The sequence below is a fragment of the Bombina bombina genome, chromosome 5 (genome assembly GCF_027579735.1).
Source record: "Bombina bombina isolate aBomBom1 chromosome 5, aBomBom1.pri, whole genome shotgun sequence".
NCBI lineage: Eukaryota > Metazoa > Chordata > Amphibia > Anura > Bombinatoridae > Bombina > Bombina bombina.
In genome coordinates, this window is record NC_069503.1 from 627457145 (window position 1) to 627473373 (window position 16229).

The 16229-nt window shown below is 37.4% G+C and overlaps 1 protein-coding gene across 1 annotated transcript in view; it reads left to right on the plus strand.

Annotated features, from left to right (window-relative positions):
- The window catches only part of TMEFF1 (transmembrane protein with EGF like and two follistatin like domains 1), a 361275-nt gene that overhangs the window by 331313 nt on the left and 13733 nt on the right, over positions 1-16229 (plus strand). The window lies entirely within an intron of this gene.

Below are 16229 nucleotides of genomic sequence, written 5' to 3' on the forward strand. Positions count from 1 at the left end.
ATAGATAACAATGTGCTTACTCGTGAAGTTACCTAGGAGTCAGCACTGATTGGCTAAAATGCAAGTCTGTCAAAACAACTGAAATAAGGGGGGCAGTCTGCAGAGGCTTAGATGCAAGGTAATTACAGTGTAAACTGTTCTTTTACGCTCCATCTCCAACAGGACCATGCAAACCTTGCACAAGAGTAAGTAGACTTGTGCAGCAGCAAAAACATTTTTGTACATATCTTTCAGAAAAAATATATGGAAACCTCTAGCGTGCTAATCCCGAGCCTTAAAGAGAAAGAAGGTGATTACTACTTTTAGATTTTGATTCTTACTTATTAGCCCCTCTTTCCTTAGAGAGAGATTCCTTTTATTCCTCAGTTTTCCAAATTTTGTAACAAATTGATTGTAGCAATAATTGCTTAGTTTAGTGCAGTATTTCATTTTAAAAAAGGGTTGTCCATAGCTAAGATAAAAGGATGAACATACTCAAGGCTTTTCAAAGGCTATGTCCCTTTAAAAAAAACACAAAAAAACCATGAAAATGTTGCTAATAAAATAATAGTTTTTATTGCATATAAAACATATATTTTTTGCAAATTATTTGTAATGCAGTTCCTATTTCCTGATGTTATATATAAAAACATTTATTTTTTCCATGTTGTATTTTTGTAAATATACATTTTATTTTAAATGGGAAAAAAGCATACTGGAACGATACAGCCAATCAAAAGCTGTATCAGTTTTAATACAATCTGTTCTCTCTTGCTGTTGGATGCCTATGGGAAGACATAGGGCTAGATTACGAGTGGCGCGCTAACTTTTGCCCATGAGTGAAAGGGGTCTATTACAGCTCTTTGCTGCGAGACAGAAAAGTGGCACAAAAAACATCAAAATTATATTTAAAAGTACAGTTACACTCATAATAACACTATCTAATAAAAATTATTTTAAAAAAAGATGAAATAAGTTATAAGGGCTCAAAGATATGAGGTCTTATTTGTTAGAAAAAAAAAGGGCTGCAAAGGGCTTTAGCATAGAGATACATATATATATGTTTATATATATATATATGTCTAAATATGTATATGTTTATATATACTGTATATATGTGTGTGTGTGTACTTATGTACATGTATTTATTTATTACTATGTATTTATGTATTTATATGTGTATATATGTATTTACAGACATTTCTCTTGTTAAGTGTATCCAGTCCACGGATCATCCATTACTTATGGAATATATTCTCCTTCCCAACAGGAAGCTGCAAGAGTCCACCCACAGCAAAGCTGCTATATAGCTCCTCCCCTAACTGCCATATTCAGTCATTCTCTTGCAAGCCTCAACATAGATAGGAGGTCGTGAGAGTCTGTGGTGCTTTCTACTTAGTTTATTCTTCAATCAAAAGTTTGTTATTTTTAAATGGCACCGGAGTGTGCTGTTTATCTCAGGCAGTATTTGGAAGAAGAATCTGCCTGCGTTTTTCTATGATCTTAGCAGACGAAACTAAGATCCATTTGCTGTTCTCACACATTCTGAGGAGTGAAGTACTTCAGAGGGGGAATGGCGTGCAGGTTTTCCTGCAGATAAGGTATGTGCAGTAAAATATTTTTCTAGGAATGGAATTGACTAAGAAAATACTGCTGATACCGAAGTAATGTAAGTAAAGCCTTAAATGCAGTGATAGCGACTGGTATCAGGCTTATTAATAGAGATACATACTCTTATAAAAATGTGTTTTAAAACGTTTGCTGGCATGTTTAATCGTTTTTTAACGTACATTGGTGATAACACTGTAATGTTGGTATAGCCTTAAATGCAGTAAAAGCGACTGGTATCAGGCTTATTAATAGAGATACATACTCTTGTAAAAATGTGTTTTAAAACGTTTGCTGGCATGTTTAATCGTTTTTTAACATATGTTTGGTGATAAAACTTATTGGGGCCTAAGTTTTTTCCACATGGCTGGCTTAAATTTTGCATAGAAACAGTTAACTGAAGCTTCCCACTGTTGGCTGTGGCAGTTTGTTGTGTCTGTTTTTAAAAACGTCTATGTCGTTTTTTTTTTTAATCTGTTTTTTGCATTAAGGGGTTAATCATCCATTTGCAAGTGGGTGCAATGCTCTGTTACCTTATTACATGTACTGTAAAAATTTCGTTTGTTTTACTGCCTTTTTTTTTTCACTGTTTTTCAAATTTTGACAAAATTTGTTTCTCTTAAGGGCACAGTAACGTTTTATATATTTGCTTGTTAACTTGATTTAAAGTGTTTTCCAAGCTTACTAGTCTCATTATTAGTCTGTTCTAACATGTCTAACATAGAGGAAGCTCTGTGTTCATTATGTTTTAAAGCCATGGTGGAACCCCATCTTAGAATGTGTACCAGATGTACTGATTTCATGTTAAACAATAAAGATCATTTTTTGTCTTTAAAAACATTATCACCAGAGGATTCTGTCGTGGGGGTAGTTATGCCGACTAACTCTCCCCACGTGTCAGACCTTTTGACTCCCGCTTTAGGGACTCACGCTCAAATGGCGCCAAGTACATCAAGGGCACCCATAGCGTTTCTTTTACCAGGGGATTCTGTCGAGGGGAAAGTTATGCCGACTAACTCTCCCCACGTTTCAGACCCTTCGACTCCCGCTTCAGGGACTCACGCTCAAATGGCACCAAGTACATCAAGGGCGCCCATAGCGTTTATTTTACAAGACATGGCAAAGGTGGTGAATAATATTCTGGCAGCAGTATTAGTCAGACTACCTGAAATTAAAGGAAAGCAGTTAGCTCTGGGGGTAGATACAGAGCATACAGACGCTTTAAGAACCATGTATGATACTACCTCACAATATGCTTAGTCTGTGGGTGATTTTTTTTGACTCAGGGAAGATGATTTAACCTGATTCTGATATTTCTACATTTAAAATTTATGCTTGAGAACCTCCACTTGTTGCTCAGGGAGGCTTTGGCTGCTCTGAATGAATGTGTACAATCGCAGGGCCAGAGAAATTGTGTAGACTGGATAAATAATATGCAGTGCCGGTGTGTACTGATGTTTTTCCAATACCTAAAGAGGTTTACTAAAATTTTTTTTTTTTTTTTTTTAATAAGGAATGGGATAGACCAGGTGTGCCGTTCTCTTCCCCTCCTATTTTTTAGAAGAATGTTTTCTAATATTTACCACCACACGGGACTTCTGGCAGACAGTTCCTAAGGTGGAGAGAAGAGTTTCTACTCTAGCTAAGCGTACCACTACCTCTGACGAGGACAGTTGTGCTTTTTAGATCCAATGGATAAAAAATGTTTATTCAACAGGGTTTTATCCTGCAGCCCCTTGCATACATTGCTTCTGTCACTGCTGCTGCGGCGTTCTGGGTTGAGTCTCTTGATGAGGCTTTACAGTTAAGCGACTCCATTGGATGAATATATTTGACAAGCTTATGCTAGCCAATTCCTTTGTTTTCTGATGCCTTGTTCATTTGACTAGACTAACGGCTAAGAATTCTGTTTTTTACTATACTGGCGCGCAGAGCGCTATGGCTTATATCATGGTCAGCTGTCGTGACTTTAATAAATAAGCTACTTAACTTCCCTTCAAGGGGCAGACCCTATTCGGGCCTGGTTTGAAGGAGATTATTGCTTATATCACTGGAGGAAAAGGTCATGCCCTTCCTCAGGATAGGTCCAAATCAAGGGCCAAAAAAAAAAAAAAAAAAAAAAAAAAAAGTCTAATTTTCGGGCCTTTTTAAAAACTTCAGGGCAGGTGTGGCATCCTCTTCCTCTAAGGCAAAACAAGAGGGAATTTTTGCTCAGTCCAAGGCGGTCTGGAGACAATCGGACCTGGAACAAAGATAAGCAGGCCAAGGAGCCTGCTGCTGCCTCTAAGACAGCATGTAGAACGGCTCCCTATCCGGTAACGGATCCTATAGGGGGCAGACTTTCATTCTTCGCCCAGGCGTGGGCAAGAGATGCCCAGGATCCCTAGGCATTGGAATTTATATCCCAGAGATATCTTCTGGATTTCAAAGATTCCCCCCCCAAAAAAGGGGAGATTTCGCCTTTCACAATTATCTGCAAACCAGATAAAGAAGGAGGCATTCTTACATTGTGTACGAGATCTATCCAGTTCCAAGAGAGGAACGGGGACAGAGTTTTTACTCAAATCTGTTTGTGGTTCCCAAGGAGAGGGAACCTTCAGACCTATTTTGGATCTAAAGATCTTAAACAAATTCCTCAGAATTCCGTCATTTAAGATGGAAACTATTCGTACCATCTTAACTATGATCCAGGAGAGTGAATAGAGGACTACAATGGATTTGAAGGATGCTTATCCTCACATTGTGATGCATAAAGATCACCATCGTTTTTCAGGTTTGCCTTTCTAGACAGGCATTACCAGTTTGTAGCTCTTTCCTTTGGCATATCTACAGCCCCAAGAATCTTTATGGAGGTTCTGGGGTCGCTTTGGCGGTCCTTAGACCGCGGGGCATAGAAGTGGCCCCTTATTTAGACGACATCCTGATACAGGCGTCAAACATCCAAATTGCCCAGTCTCATACGGACGTAGTACTGGCATTTCTGAGATCACATGGGTGGAAAGTGAACAAGGAAAGAGTTCTCTATCCCCAATCTCAAGGGTTTCCCTCCTAGGGACTCTGATAGATTCTGTAGAAATGAAAATTTACCTGACGGAGACCAGGTTGTCAAAGTTTCTAAATTTCTGCCGTGTTTTTTCATCCCATCCGCGCCCTTCGGTGGCTCAGTACATGAATGAAATCGGCTTAATTGTAGCGGCAAGGGACATAGTACCATTTGCACGTCTACATTTCAGACCGCTGCAACTATGCATGCTCAGTCAGAGGAACGGGGATTACACAGATTTGTCCCCCTGTTAAACCTGGACCAAGAGACCAGAGATTCTCTTCTCTGGTGACTATGTCGGGTCCATCTGTCCAAGGGTATGACCTTCCGCAGGTCAGATGGGACAATTGTTACAATAGATGCCAGCCTTTTAGGTTGGGATGCAGTATGGAACTCCCTGAAGGCTCAGGGATAGTGGACTTAGGAGGAGACCCTCCTTCTAATAAATATTCTGGAACTGGGAGTGATATTCCATGCTCTTCAGACTTGGCCTCAGTTAGCAACTCTGAGGTACATCATACTCAGTCGGACAATATACACGACTGTGGCTTACATCAGCCATCAAGGGGGAACAGAAGTTCCCTAGCGATGTTAGAAGTCTTACAATAATTCACTGGACAGAGACTCACTCTTGTCTATCAGCTATCCATATCCCAGGTGTTGAGAACTGGGAGGTGGATTTTCTAAGTCGTCAGACTTTTCTTCCGGGGGAGTGGGATTTCCTCCGGAGGTCAAGACCAAGCAGGAGAGGGCTTTGGTGTTTTCGACAGCGCCTGCGTAGCCACGCAGGACCTGGTATGCAGATCTGGTGGACATGTCATCCTTTCCATCACGGTCTCTGCTTCTGAGACAGGTCCCTCTACCTCAGGGTCCTTTCAACCATCTAAATAGAATCAATCTGAGATGGACTGCCTGGAGACTGAACGCTTGATGTTATCAAAGCATGGCTTCTCCGAGTCAGTCATTGATACCTTAATACAGACATGAAAGCCTGTCTCTAGGAAAATTGAACATAGATATGGTGTAAATATCTGATTGTTATGAATCCAAGGGTTACTCATGGAGTAAAGTCTGGATTCCCAGGATATTATCTTTTCTCCAAGATGTTTTTGAGAAAAGGGTTGTCAGCTAATTCCTTAAAAGGGGACAGATTTTTACTCTGTCTATTTTTTTGCACAAGCGTCTGGCAGGTATTCTAGACGTTCAGGCATTTGGTCAGGCTTTGGTTAGATCCAAGCCTGTGTTTAAAACTGTTGCTCCGCCATGGAGCTTAAACCTGATTCTTAAGGTTCTTCAAGAAGTTCCGTTTGAACCTTTTTTGTTCCATAGATATCAATCTTTATCTTGGAAAGTTCCTTTTGGGTAGCTAATTCCTCGACTCGTAGAGTCTCCAAGTTATCTGTGTTACAATGTGATTCTCCTTATCTGGTCCTTCGTACGGATAAGGTAGTCCTGCGTACCAACCTGGTTTTTTTCCTAAGGTGGTATCTAACAAGTACATCACTCAAGAGATAGTTGTTCCATGCTTGTATCCTAATCCTTCCTCAAAGAAGGAACGTCTATTACACAATATTGGACGTGGTTTGTGCTTTAAAGTTTTACTTACAAGCTACTACAGTTTTCATCAAACGTTCACCTTGTTTGTTGTCTATCTGGACAGAGGAGAGGTCAAAAGACTTCAGCAGCCTCTCTGTCTTTTTGGTTAAAAAGCATAATTCATTTAGCTTATGAGACTGCTGGACAGCAGCCTCCTGAAGGGATTACAGCTCATTCTACTAGAGCTGTGGTTTTCACTTGGGCCTTTTTTAAATGTGGCTTCTGTTGAACAGATTTACAAGACGGAGTCTTGGTCTGCGCTTCATACTTTTCAAATTTAACAAATTTGATACCTTGCTTCTTCGGAGGCTATTTTTGGGAGAAAGGGTTTTTTACAGGCAGTGGTAACTTCCGTTTAAGTACCTGCCTTGTCCCTCCCATCATCCGTGTACTTTAGCTTTGGTATTGGTATTCCATAAGTAATGGATGATCTGTGGACTGGATACACTTAACAAGAGAAAACATAATTTATGCTTACCTGATAAATTTATTTCTCTTGTAGTGTATCCAGTCCACGGCCCGCCCTGTCACTTTAAGGCAGGTAATTTTTTCATTTGAACTACAGTCACCACTGCACCCTATGGTTTTTCCTTTCTCTGCATGTTTTCAGTCGAATGACTGAATATGGCAGTTAGGGGAGGAGCTATATAGCAGCTTTGCTGTGGGTGGACTCTTGCAGCTTCCTGTTGGGAAGGAGAATATATTCCATAAGTAATGGATGATCCGTGGACTGGATACACTACAAGAGAAATAAATTTATCAGGTAAGCATAAATTATGTTATACATATATATAAATATGTGTGTGTGTGTGTGTGTGCATTGGAGCCCTTCGCAGTCAAGTAGCTGAAAAAATAAAAATTCATATTTATGCAATATTCATATTTAATAAAGTGTTTAACTGTGAATATACTGTAAATATTTCAAATTTCAATGTTCTTCACATAGGGAAATATGTTTAAATTATTTTTAAATAGATATTCCTATGTATATCAGTATATATCTATACCTATATATAAATAAATAAATATATATATATATATATATATATATATATATATATATAAAATGTGTGTGTGTGTATGTGTATATATATATATATATATATATATATATATATATATATATATATTACCAGAAAAACATCAGGAGCACAAAGTACTGCTACACTCATAATCTATTCCTTAGTGGCTCTGTATGGAGTAAAAGGAGGGCTGGGCCAGAGCTAGATAACGAGATAACTGGATTAAAAAAAAAAAAAAAGCAACATACAGAAAATACAGTTAAAACTATTTACAGTGTAACAAAGAAAACATACTTTTTGTGTTATTTCACAAAAGCAGCTTCTGAGACACCATGGACAGAAAAATGAAAATTCAATTACATCCAACAACTGAGGCTAAAAAGAAGGAACTCAATCAAGATAGTAGGTTCATGACACACTAGGGTAACTCTGAATCAATACCGTTCATGTTCATTGCAGAACTCTATGATAACAACTGCAGAACTTATAAAGGGAAATATATATATATATTGTTTGGACAAAAGAACATAGGAGCTGAAATACATTCAACCTTTTGAATCTAAAATTGAATATACTAAATAAGCTTTATTCTGTTTTGAAATCAGTAATTTTGTTAGCAAAATTTGCTTTGCTTTGCAGTGCAGTGACATGCCTTTAGAAAAGCCTCCTGAGTGTACTTGACCATTCATGCATTATTAAGATATATATTAGTTCCTGCACATATAAAACAATCACCGTGCAGCATGCAATGTTCTAAATTCTACATAATGCACTCCAGACTCTCTGATAAATAGTGGAAAAATTACAATTTGTCAGATTTACATATACAATAGTTTTTTTTTTATTCTACATCACTTACAGACTTACAGCACTCAAAACTGAATAAGTGCCTTTTGAACAAGCAAATGAAGGCTTACAATTTGGCTTGTTATAGGAGTCGAGAAATACTACAAAACATCAAAAAAATCAAATAAACAGATTTCAATGTTTTGCCATGTTATATTACATATAACTTTAAAAATCACATTAGGAAAAAAATCATTCTGAAATGTAGATTTTTTTTTTTTATTACTATATTTTCAGTAAATAAACTTAAAAGGGACCCTGTATTGCAATGTTTTGTCCCCTTAATGTTTTTAATGATTATTGTTCCAGCTGCAGAGTCTAAAATATTTGGGAAACGGCTCCTTTAGGATTTTTTTTTTAATTTGAAATAACTGTTTTTGTCCATTGAATCCACTAACCATTGCTGTTAAGATAAAACTTATTCAAATGCATTGAGCCTACAGAGGTCAACATAAGGGATACTCAAACAAGGCCGGATTGGCCTACCAGCATACCAGGAAGTTTCCCAGTGGGCTGCAGCAGCTGGGGCTGGAAAGTCAAAATTAAACTTACATGATATAGATAGAACATGCAATTTTAAACAACTTTCCAATTTACTTCTATTATTAAAATGTGCACAATCTTTATATATTTACACTTTTTGAGTCACCAGCTCCTACTGAGCATGTGCAAGAATTTACAGAATATACCTACATGCTTTTGTGATTGGCTGATGGCTGTCACATGATACAGGGAGAGTGGAAATAGACATAACTTTGAAATTTGTCAGAAAAAAATCTACTACTCATTTGAAGTGCAGACTAAGTGCTATTGCATTGTCGTTTTATCTTGCATTTGTTAGTTATGCAAATATATTGTATTTACTAGTCCTTTAAGTAGTGCCGTTCTCACTAGACATGTGCATTCATTTTGTTATGATTGCATATTCGTAATGAAAATACGGATATTTGTTTCATTTTCACAAATTGAATATCTGACCAAATGCACAAACTAATTAAAGCAAACATATACTAACAAAATGTCCTTTTAGTTAGCTTTAAAAGGTAAAATACCCAACTATAGTGCGCTGAGGAACCATGCTAATCCCGACTCTTCTTCACAGAGCTCAGAGCTGCGCTAATACAAGACTTAGCGCGACAGATACCAGACCCTGCACTAAAGGAGAAGGTCCTGGGCACAGGCTCTAGGGTCCGTGACGCTAAGCGTCCTATTAGCGCAGATCTGAGCTCTGTGAAGTAGGGTCGGGTTTAGCACAGCTCCCCCAGCGCACTATAGGTAAGTATACAACTACATGTGATACTTTTTCACCTGCAGTAAAAGAACATTTACATTGGTTTTAACAAAAACATATGTAAATTTACCTAATGTTCAGTATTTGTTTTTTTTAAATGAATAGTGCAGCAAACAAATATTCAGAATAATTTGTCGGAAACAACTTATTCAGTGCTGTACCTGTCTAGTTTTCAGTGGTGATTGCAATGAGAAAAAACAATTATTTAATTTGCTAGAATAAACCTAAAGGAACAATTTAAGTACATTTAATGCCATGTAGCTGGTATAGCCAATAACTGGGAGCACATTAAGAGGACAAAGACATTTACAGAACTCTTTTAATTCTTCCTGACAATGCTGCAGGCAACTAATAATGCAAGTCTATAGTCTATTTATAGAAGTGTTCTAAACGTAGCTACAAGCTGAATTTGAAGGGATTTTTTAATATTTATTTTCCTTCTTTCATATAAAATCGGGAATGTCAAAATGTGTGTGTGTATATATATATATATATATATATATATATATATATATATATATATATATATATATATATATATATATAAAATTAAACAAGAAGAAGGGGGCAGAAATAAGAGGAATTAACCCCCTATTTACCCTATTATCTTCTAATTATTCTGGTGCCAATCATTCTTGTTAACTATATATATATATATATATATATATATATATATATATTCTCCTCATGTATCTGTACTCACAATTGATTTGGATAAATAAAGTGATGTTTATGTCATGGTCACCATGAAATAAACATCACTTTATTTATCCATATCCAGGGAGGGCAGTCTCTGCTTATACTACTATATATATATATTTAGATATAAATTATACAGTATATATTATTATTATTATTATTTTAGGCATGCAAAGGCATATCTATTTTATTAGAGCTGTAGGGATTGTATCTATCAGCCAATGAGAATTAACAGAAAATATTTCTCAGCTTTCGAGCATTAGTAGAAAGCTGTTACTGCTGTATTAGTTTTTATTTAAATACAAAACAGCTTTTATATCACATTGTTTCATCAGACAAAAATATGTTTGTTTCATATGGGCAAAAAAAAAACCTTTTGAGTACAGTTTCCCTTTGAGATTTAGCCTAAAGCTTGGTTGAACATGGGAGGCTTAATCGGAATACTTAAATCACCTGTGCTTAAAGGGACAGTTTTCTCCCCTTTACTTTGTTGGCAATTATCCGTTATACATGCTGGAGTGTATTAAACTGTTTACAAATAGCTCATTTACCTTTTATTTTGGAAACTGAAATGACTATTTTTGCCTCTGAAATCCTCACCCATAATGAATATTTCAATAGAAAAAGCTATTAGCCAGCAGAAAAAAATTACATACCCAGTGGGGATTAGACAAGGGATTTTAATTTTTTTCTCTTTAAGTATTGCTTTGGTATATAGCTGGAGATAAGAAAACAAAGCATTTATGTGTCTAAAAAGTGATGAGGTAAGTAGGTCTGATGTCTTCATACACATAGGCCTAGATTTAGAGTTCGGCGGTAGCCGTCAAAACCAGCGTTAGAGGCTCCTAACGCTGGTTTTGGCCGCCCGCTGGTATTTGGAGTCAGTGATTAAAGGGTCTAACGCTCACTTTACAGCCGCGACTTTTCCATACCGCAGATCCCCCTACGCCATTTGCGTAGCCTATCTTTTCAATGGGATCTTTCTAACGCTGGTATTTAGAGTCGTTTCTGCAGTGAGCGTTAGAGCTCTAACGACAAGATTCCAGCCGCCTGAAAAAAGCAGGAGTTAAGAGCTTTCTGGCTAACGCCGGTTTATAAAGCTCTTAACTACTGTACCCTAAAGTACACTAACACCCATAAACTACCTATGTACCCCTAAACCGAGGTCCCCCCACATCGCCGCCACTCGATTAAAATTTTTAACCCCTAATCTGCCGACCGCCACCTACGTTATACTTATGTACCCCTAATCTGCTGCCCCTAACCCCGCCGACCCCTATATTATATTTATTAACCCCTAACTTGCCCCCCACAACGTCGCCGCAAGCTACTTAAAATAATTAACCCCTAATCTTCCGACCGCAAAGCGCCGCCACCTACGTTATCCCTATGTACCCCTAATCTTCTGCCCCTAACATCGCCGACCCCTATGTTATATTTATTAACCCCTAATCTGCCCCCCACAACGTCGCCGACACCTACCTACACTTATTAACCCCTAATCTGCCGAGCGGACCTGAGCGCTACTATAATAAAGTTATTAACCCCTAATCCGCCTCACTAACCCTATCATAAATAGTATTAACCCCTAATCTGCCCTCCCTAACATCGCCGACACCTACCTTCAATTATTAACCCCTAATCTGCCGACCGGAGCTCACCGCTATTCTAATAAATGTATTAACCCCTAAAGCTAAGTCTAACCCTAACACTAACACCCCCCTAAGTTAAATATAATTTTTATCTAACGAAATAAATTAACTCTTATTAAATAAATGATTCCTATTTAAAGCTAAATACTTACCTGTAAAATAAATCCTAATATAGCTACAATATAAATTACATTTATATTATAGCTATTTTAGGATTAATATTTATTTTACAGGTAACTTTGTATTTATTTTAACCAGGTACAATAGCTATTAAATAGTTAAGAACTATTTAATAGTTACCTAGTTAAAATAATTACAAATTTACCTGTAAAATAAATCCTAACCTAAGATATAATTAAACCTAACACTACCCTATCAATAAAATAATTAAATAAACTACCTACAATTACCTACAATTAACCTAACACTACACTATCAATAAATTAATTAAACACAATTGCTACAAATAAATACAATTAAATAAACTATCTAAAGTACAAAAAATAAAAAAGAACTAAGTTACAGAAAATAAAAAAATATTTACAAACATAAGAAAAATATTACAACAATTTTAAACTAATTACACCTACTCTAAGCCCCCTAATAAAATAACAAAGACCCCCAAAATAAAAAATTCCCTACCCTATTCTAAAATACAAAAATTACAAGCTCTTTTACCTTACCAGCCCTGAACAGGGCCCTTTGCGGGGCATGCCCCAAGAAGTTCAGCTCTTTTGCCTGTAAAAAAAAACATACAATACCCCCCCCCAACATTACAACCCACCACCCACATACCCCTAATCTAACCCAAACCCCCTTAAATAAACCTAACACTAATCCCCTGAAGATCTTCCTACCTTGTCTTCACCATCCAGGTATCACCGATCCGTCCTGGCTCCAAGATCTTCATCCAACCCAAGCGGGGGTTGGCGATCCATAATCCGGTGCTCCAAAGTCTTCCTCCTATCCGGCAAGAAGAGGACATCCGGACCGGCAAACATCTTCTCCAAGCGGCATCTTCTATGTTCTTCCATCCGATGACGACCGGCTCCATCTTGAAGACCTCCAGCGCGGATCCATCCTCTTCTTCCGACGACTAGACGACGAATGACGGTTCCTTTAAGGGACGTCATCCAAGATGGCGTCCCTCGAATTCCGATTGGCTGATAGGATTCTATCAGCCAATCGGAATTAAGGTAGGAATTTTCTGATTGGCTGATGGAATCAGCCAATCAGAATCAAGTTCAATCCGATTGGCTGATCCAATCAGCCAATCAGATTGAGCTCGCATTCTATTGGCTGTTCCGATCAGCCAATACAATGCGAGCTCAATCTGATTGGCTGATTGGATCAGCCAATCGGATTGAACTTGATTCTGATTGGCTGATTCCATCAGCCAATCAGAAAATTCCTACCTTAATTCCGATTGGCTGATAGAATCCTATCAGCCAATCGGAATTCGAGGGACGCCATCTTGGATGACGTCCCTTAAAGGAACCGTCATTCGTCGTCTAGTCGTCGGAAGAAGAGGATGGATCCGCGCTGGAGGTCTTCAAGATGGAGCCGGTCGTCATCGGATGGAAGAACATAGAAGATGCCGCTTGGAGAAGATGTTTGCCGGTCCGGATGTCCTCTTCTTGCCGGATAGGAGGAAGACTTTGGAGCACCGGATTATGGATCGCCAACCCCCGCTTGGGTTGGATGAAGATCTTGGAGCCAGGACGGATCGGTGATACCTGGATGGTGAAGACAAGGTAGGAAGATCTTCAGGGGATTAGTGTTAGGTTTATTTAAGGGGGTTTGGGTTAGATTAGGGGTATGTGGGTGGTGGGTTGTAATGTTGGGGGGGGGTATTGTATGTTTTTTTTTACAGGCAAAAGAGCTGAAATTCTTGGGGCATGCCCCGCAAAGGGCCCTGTTCAGGGCTGGTAAGGTAAAAGAGCTTGTAATTTTTGTATTTTAGAATAGGGTAGGGAATTTTTTATTTTGGGGGTCTTTGTTATTTTATTAGGGGGCTTAGAGTAGGTGTAATTAGTTTAAAATTGTTGTAATATTTTTCTTATGTTTGTAAATATTTTTTTATTTTCTGTAACTTAGTTCTTTTTTATTTTTTGTACTTTAGATAGTTTATTTAATTGTATTTATTTGTAGCAATTGTGTTTAATTAATTTATTGATAGTGTAGTGTTAGGTTAATTGTAGGTAATTGTAGGTAGTTTATTTAATTATTTTATTGATAGGGTAGTGTTAGGTTTAATTATATCTTAGGTTAGGATTTATTTTACAGGTAAATTTGTAATTATTTTAACTAGGTAACTATTAAATAGTTCTTAACTATTTAATAGCTATTGTACCTGGTTAAAATAAATACAAAGTTACCTGTAAAATAAATATTAATCCTAAAATAGCTATAATATAAATGTAATTTATATTGTAGCTATATTAGGATTTATTTTACAGGTAAGTATTTAGCTTTAAATAGGAATCATTTATTTAATAAGAGTTAATTTATTTCGTTAGATAAAAATTATATTTAACTTAGGGGGGTGTTAGTGTTAGGGTTAGAATTAGCTTTAGGGGTTAATACATTTATTAGAATAGCGGTGAGCTCCGGTCGGCAGATTAGGGGTTAATAATTGAAGGTAGGTGTCGGCGATGTTAGGGAGGGCAGATTAGGGGTTAATACTATTTATGATAGGGTTAGTGAGGCGGATTAGGGGTTAATAACTTTATTATAGTAGCGCTCAGGTCCGCTCGGCAGATTAGGGGTTAATAAGTGTAGGTAGGTGTCGGCGACGTTGTGGGGGGCAGATTAGGGGTTAATAAATATAACATAGGGGTCGGCGATGTTAGGGCAGCAGATTAGGGGTACATAGGGATAACGTAGGTGGCGGCGGTTTACGGAGCGGCAGATTAGGGGTTAAAAGTGTAATGCAGGGGTCAGCGATAGCGGGGGCGGCAGATTAGGGGTTAATAAGTGTAAGGCTAGGGGTGTTTAGACTCGGGGTACATGTTAGAGTGTTAGGTGCAGACGTAGGAAGTGTTTCCCCATAGGAAACAATGGGGCTGCGTTAGGAGCTGAACGCTGCTTTTTTGCAGGTGTTAGGTTTTTTTTCAGCTCAAACAGCCCCATTGTTTCCTATGGGAGAATCGTGCACGAGCACGTTTTTGAGGCCGGCCGCGTCCGTAAGCAACTCTGGTATCGAGAGTTGCATTTGCGCTAAATATGCTCTACGCTCCTTTTTTGGAGCCTAACGCAGCATTTGTTTGAACTCTCGATACCAGAGTTAAATTTATGGTGCGGCCAGAAAAAAACCCGCGGAGCGTTAACAGCCCTTTTACCGCCGAACTCTAAATCTAGCCGTAAGATCGTTTCGATTGGATGTGGTTTCAAAGAACAAAATTGGCTATTTCATATACAAAATAAACCTAAAGGAATCACTTCTCATACATTTTATACCCTGCTACTGATAGGAATGATTTGAAACAAATTAAGAGGAAATCAATTTTACACTACACTGGCCCTTTAAACAGGGACGTTCTGAAATCTTGTGTAAGTAAGGTTAGCATGCTCTATACATTTGCATACATCTATGGTGAAGTTATTATATAGCAATTACTTCTGACTACAAATGTGCTGAACATATAGAGTTGAAGGCATTTCCTATCTACTACGCATCAACCATTTTTTTTTTTTTTCATGCTATTATCTTAATGTTTTGAATAGCATTATTAAAGTATACACAATATATAGTTATTATTTGCAGCCATTATCTGTAGATTATATTTGCAATAATCTACATAAATATTTCTCAAGCTAATTGTAAAGCCTCAGAAGTAATATACCAAACTAAGGACCACAGACAGCTCCCAATACTTAGTAATATATTTTCAGAACCATGGAAAGCTCTTTTTTCAATCCAATAATATAATACTACACTCTGAAAAAAAAAAAAAACATTTCATTACTATGGATCTAAAAAGGCTTTGTTTTTATTTCAGAGAGCCACCTTAAATTTGTTTGGTTATCTACTAATGTGGGAGACCACACAGATTCCACCATCTCAGAGAAGCTTAGGTACACACCCTTTTAAAGTGCAATATTTATCTTCTTTGCTTTAACAAATTAGAACCATGAGGTTATGCACTAATCAACCATTCACTGTGTAAACTGTTGGAAGGTCAGATAAACTAGTGTTTAGAAAGAACCATAACCTCTTTCAGGGGTAGTGGGAAAAAAGTACTATTTTCAAGTAAAAAAAAACTGTCAAAATAAATAATTAATGCACATTGCATTTCTTTTTTATGGAAGTTTTACTTTAATTTAATGGCCATTTTAAATTAATTTTGTAGTCATTTATCAAAAAGTAAACCCTTTCTAAATCTACGTTGTCAAGCAATCTCAGTATGGGATTTTAATATTATTTTTCCATTGTCAAAAAGGTAGTGCTTGCTGATTGGAAGCCAAATGTAGCCACCAATCAGCAAGCAATA